General features: G+C 44.4%; 1 protein-coding gene across 1 annotated transcript in view; it reads left to right on the top strand.

The window, feature by feature from the left end:
* The window catches only part of SF3B1 (splicing factor 3b subunit 1), a 48,623-nt gene that overhangs the window by 8,077 nt on the left and 34,546 nt on the right, over positions 1-6,000 (top strand). The window lies entirely within an intron of this gene.

The raw sequence follows: 6,000 nt of genomic DNA, 5'->3' as shown, positions 1-6,000 counted from the left end.
TTTTTTTTTTTTTTTTTTTTTTTTTTTTTGAGACGGAGTCTCGCTCTATCGCCCAGGCTGGAGTGCAGTGGCCGGATCTCAGCTCACTGCAAGCTCTGCCTCCCGGGTTCCCGCTATTCTCCTGCCTCAGCCTCCGGAGTAGCTGGGACTACAGGCGCCCGCCACCTCGCCCGGCTAGTTTTTTGTATTTTTAGTAGAGACGGGGTTTCACGGTGTTAGCCAGGATGGTCTCGATCTCCTGACCTCGTGATCCACCCGTCTCGGCCTCCCAAAGTGCTGGGATTACAGGCTTGAGCCACCGCGCCCGGCCTCAAGCGATACTTCTGTCTCAGCCTCCTGAGTAGCTGGGACTACAGGCGTGCGCCATCACACCTGGCTAATTTTTGTCTTTTTAGTAGAGATGGGGTTTCACCATATTGGCCAGGCTGGTCTCGAACTCCTGACCTCAGGTGATCCATCCACATTGGCCTCCCAAAGTGCTGGGATTACAGGCATGAGCCACCATGCTCGGCCTACCCCAGTGTTATTAAAACCTGTCTTCACACAAAAACCTCTAAACAAATGTTTACAATAGCTTTACTTGTAATCACTGCAAACAACTCGATGTACTTCAACTAGAGAATGGATAAACACACTAGCACAGTGGAATACTACCCAGTAATAAAAAGGCAGAAACTATTGCTGTGCACAACAGTGTGGAAATTGGAATATTTAACGGTTTAAATGGGTTAAAGAGTGCCAGCTTTTGGCAGTTTTGTGTGGCCAATAGGAGGTCCTAGTCTCTTTTTGCTCACTCACTAGCAGACAGTATCCCTTTTTTCTTTGTCTTCACATCTGAATGTATTGAACTACGAGTCCAAATTGGGAAGGGATTAGGCTGGAACAGGATTTGTTCATGTTGGTCATAATTGAAGTTGGAAGAGATTATTAGCATAGACGTTTCTTTGCCTCCTCAAGTCTTCGTTGTTTTTGACCCCTGGTTACTCATTTTGGTATGTTCTCTCATTTTTTCTTTTCTTTTTTTTTTTTTGAGATGGAGTCTCGCTCTGTCGCCCAGGCTGGAGTGCAGTGGCCAGATCTCGGCTCACTGCAAGCTCCGCCTCCCGGGTTTACGCCATTCTCCTGCCTCAGCCTCCCAAGTAGCTGGGACTACAGGCGCCCGCTACCTCGCCCGGCTAGTTTTTTGTATTTTTTAGTAGAGACAGGGTTTCACCGTGTTAGCCAGGATGGTCTCGATCTCCTGACCTTGTGATCCGCCCGTCTCGGCCTCCCAAAGTGCTGGGATTACAGGCTTGAGCCACCACGCCCGGCCCATTTTTTATTTTCATAGTTGCCAACCCCCCTTTTTTTTGGAGGTGAAGTCTCACTCTGTTACCCAGGCTGGATTGCAGTGGCGTCATCTTGGCTCACTGCAACCTCCACCTCCCAGGTTCAAGCGATTCTCGTGCCTCAGCCTCCCGAGTAGCTGGGATTATAGGCATGCCACCACCATGCCTAGCTGATTTTTGTGTTTTCAGTGAAGACAGGGTTTCATTGTTGGCCAGGCTGGCTTTGAACTCCTGATTTCAAGTGATCCAGCTGCTTTGACTTCCCCAAAGTGCTGGGATTACAGGCATGAGCCACCGCACTCAGCCAGTTGCCAAGAAATTTTATGTATTGATCATTTGTTGTCAGAAATGATCTATTTGCACATTTTTAGTCAGTTTATATTTAAGAAATTACAGGAATACTTACACACCAGGCTGTAACTTAGTGTTGGCTTTGAAGATACGGAGTTAGAGACAACATTGTCATTCCCAGAGATGCAGAATTTGAAGTGGAATTTTACAAACCTTGGCTGGCATGGATAGGGGAGAGAAAAATTTGGAAAATTACTTTTAATGACTTCTACAGATTACCTATTTGTTTATTTACTTATTTAGAGACAGGGCCTGGCTCTAACACCCAGGCTAGAGTACAGTGGTGTGATCTCAGCTCACCGCAACCTCTACCTCCTGAGCTCAAGCCATCCTCTGACCTCAGCCTCCTGAGTATCTGGGACTACAGGTGTGCACCTGTAGTGACTGAGTTTTGTATTTTTGTCTGACTAATTTTTGTATTTTTTTGTAGAGACAGGGTTTCGTCATATTGCTCAGGCTGGCCTTGAACTTGTGAACTCAAGTGATCTGCCTGCCTGAGCATCCCAAAGTGCCCAGCCTTATTACCTTTTTATTGATTAATTTATTTATATGAGATGGAGTCTTGCTCTGTCGCCTAGGTTGGAGTGCAGTGGTGCGATCTCGGCTCACTGCATCCTCTCCCTCTGGGGTTCAAGCAGTTCTCTGACTCAGCCTCCTGAGTAACTGGGATTCCAGACACTCGCCTGGTTAATTTTTATATTTTTAGTAGAGACATGGTTTCACCATCTTGGCTAGGTTGGTCCTGAACTCCTGACCTCGTGATCCACCCGCCTCGGCCTCCCAAAGTGCTGGGATTACCATTGTGAGCCCCCATGCCTGGCCCAGATTACCTTTTATGAAATATTTTAACGTACAGAAGAGAATAGAACAAAATACAATGAACACTAACCCACTGTTCAGCTTTATCAATTCTTCGTTTTCTGCCATATTTTTCCCACCTTTTTATTTATTTATTTTGAAAATGAAACCTCAGACACAAAGTTATCTTATTTATGAATGTCATGGTAATAATTTGTTTTTTCATAAATATTTGGGTATATTATGTTTGGTATTTTGGCACATAGTTTATTAAGAAATTTCTGAGTTTTTAGTTCTCCGAATTGCATAATAAGCTGCTGAGTTTTATGGAATCTGATGTCTTAATTTTATGAATCACATGGTGTATGTGTAAATGTGCTGCAGTTTGCAGTGTGTTAACAAAGTCCATTAGCTTTTTGGACTTTATATCCATAGTTTCCAGCAGACAGAAAACAATGCCTGATTTGCATATAAACATTTAATTGTACTGCCTATAAGAAGTTCAGTAATAAACTCCCCTCAGGATTAATTAACTACAAACAACTGCCTAGCCCCAGGAGATTCTGGGCTGGGTAATTTTGTTACTAAATTTTAATAAGAATCTAGTCATGATTTACATGGATTTCATACCAACACTATTTCAGTATTTTATGAACCTTTGTAATTGGAAACTCTGATGCTAATCAGCAGGTACATAAAATCAGTAGGTAAAATTCAGTAGCTGAAATTAGTTCCTGAATAAATGTTATCCAGATGAGGAACTAGTTGCCGAAACTTTAGGATGGAAAAGTTCTTTAGACAGAATATAAGAGAGATGCTTGATAAGGTGGAAAATGCAAGTTGCACAATATGTGTAGTGTGCAGTTTTTATAAAACAGCACCCCTTTCCTATTTTTTAGTTGTGTATGAGGTAGAGGACAGTATAAAATGATGCTTTAAATTGGAAAATTTGGTAGAGGTGGGCTGGGGTTGGAAATGGGAGGGGTGAAGGGCCAGGTAAAATAGTTTCCTAGGGTGTTTGTTAATGATGCAGAATCCTGGGCTTCACAGCCTGAGTTGGAGGTTTGAAGTTAGTGAGTGTATCCAAGACCTAGGATTCCACCTTTGTAACAGGTGCACCAGGTCATTTCTTTGTACGTGGTCCTTAGTCTGTACTAACGCTGTATAGGAGATTGCAGACTGTTTGTCCTGATTCACCCATTTGTTTATTGCCTAAATCCTCATGGAAGTAGCATTTGGGGTCCTTTTACAAAAAGCTATTTAGGTAAAAGTGATAAACGTACCTGTGGTTTGAAAAAAAAGCATGAAGCTGGGCGTGGTGGCAGGCACCTGTAATCCCAACTATTTGGGAGGCTGAGGCAGGAGAATCGCTTGAACCTGGGAGGTGGAGATTGCAGTGAGCCGAGTTTGGGCCACTGCACTCCAGCCTGGGTGACAAGAGCAAAACTGTCTCAAAAAAAAGAAAAGAAAAGAAAATACCTGAAGGGGCTGGGAGTGGGGCAAATGTAGATTAAATTTTTCAAAATATAAAACTACTACCAGAAACAAAAGTAGAGATCATAGTAAAAAGAACCACCCTGCTCAAGTGAGGATATTTCTGGCTGCCTGGGCTGCTGTAATGCTTTGGGGAGAAAGTAACATCTGTGCATGTAGTGGTGCTGTGTAACACAGTACACTATAAGAATTTTGAGATCTGATCACAAACTGGGGCTGCTAAATTCAGCATGAAAACTATTCTATCATTTTGAGTTTCTTTCTTTCTGTTTCTTTGTTTCTGAGACAGAGTCTCACATCTAGGCTGGAGTGCAGTGGCAGCAGTCATGGCTCACAGCAGCCTTGACCTCCTGGGCTCAAGCAGTCCTCCCACCTCAGCCCCCCAAGTGGCAGGGGACTGTAGGTTTGCCACCATGCCTGGCCAATTTTTGTAGTCTTTGTAGAGATGGGGTTTTGCTATGTTGCCCAGGCTGGTTTTGAACTCCTGGAATCAAGTGATCCGCCCACCTCAGCCTTCCAAAGTGTTTGGATGACGTGTGTGAGCTACTGCGTCCCGCCTCCAGTTTCTGAGACCTGCTCCTCTTCCTTTCTTACGTGGAAATGTGACCCAGCTGTGCCTTAGACTAGATAAGGACATTTTGTTATCTTGCACATCTATCTTGAGGAACTATAGAGGGCTTTCTCCCTTAGCTGGGAGGTTTGGCAAATACAGGATGCTATTTGAATCTTTAGCTTTTGATTCATGCAGCTAGCGGTTGAGCTTATTTATTTATTTATTGAGATGGTGTTTCGCTCTTGTTGCCCAAGCTGGAGTGCAATGGCGTGATCTCGGCTTACTGTAACCTCCGCCTTCCGGGTTCAAGTGATTCTCCTGCCTCAGCCTCCTGAGTAGCTGGGATTACAGGTGCCTGCCACCATGCCCAGCTAATTTTTGTATTTTTAGTAGAGACAGGGTTTTACTCCATTGGCCAGGCTGGTCGCGAACTCCTGACCTCAGGTGATCTGCCCGCCTCGGCCTCCCGAAGTGCTAGGATTGCAGATGTGAGCCACTGCGCCCAGTCTAATTTTTATTTATTTATTTATTTTTTTTGAGATGAGTTTTGCTCTCTTTGCCTAGGCTAGAGTGCACTGGCATGTGATCTTGGCTTACTGCAACCTTGGCCTTCTGGGTTCAAGCAGTTCTGCCTCAGCCTCCTGAGTAGCTGGGACCACAGGCGTGCACCATTATACCCGGCTAACTTTGTATTTTTACTAGAGAGGCGGTTTCACCATGTTGGCCAGGCTGGTCTTGAACGCCTGACTTCAGGTGATCTGCCCGCCTTGGCCTCCCAAAGTGATGGGATTACAGGCATGGACCACCATGCCTGGCCAGCAAGTAAGCTTTTTAAAAGTGCCTGGTGTCAAAGGGCTTAATTCAGCATGGGCTGGCAAGAATTTAAACAGCTATTTGTCAGGCCATAGAAATCTTTTGCAATCAAAACTATTTCTTTATACATCTATGTACTATTTAGATTATTAAAACAAAACATTACTTTGCAAAATTAACCTGGTGTCAGGAAAGACTACAAAATGGAAGACTAGTCTATTTAAAGAAGAGCAAAGAGAGTGACAACTAAATGCAATATAGGGTGCTTGATTGGATCGTGGGTTAAAAAAGAACATCTGTAAAGGCTGTTACTAGGGCAGTTGGGGAAATTTGAAGCTGGGTTATATGTTAGATGATATCTTATCACGGTTTTTGTTTTTTTTTTTGAGAGACAGAGTCTTGCTCTGTCGTCCAGGTTGGAGTGTAGTGGTGTGATCTCTGCTCACTGCAACCTCCGCCTCCCGAGTTAAAGTGATTCTCCTGCCTCAGCTTCCCAAGTACCTGAGACTACAGGTGCATTGCCCCCACGCCCAGCTAATTTTTGTATTTTTTAGTAGATACGGGGTTTCGTTGTATGTTGGCCAGGCTGGTCTCGAACTCCTGACCTCAAGTGATCCGCCCACCTCGTCCTCCCCAAGTGTTGGGATTATAGGCGTGAGCCAC

The sequence above is a fragment of the Piliocolobus tephrosceles genome, chromosome 11 (genome assembly GCF_002776525.5).
Source record: "Piliocolobus tephrosceles isolate RC106 chromosome 11, ASM277652v3, whole genome shotgun sequence".
In the NCBI taxonomy this organism is placed as follows: domain Eukaryota; kingdom Metazoa; phylum Chordata; class Mammalia; order Primates; family Cercopithecidae; genus Piliocolobus; species Piliocolobus tephrosceles.
This window is presented reverse-complemented; position numbering and strand designations above follow the sequence as displayed.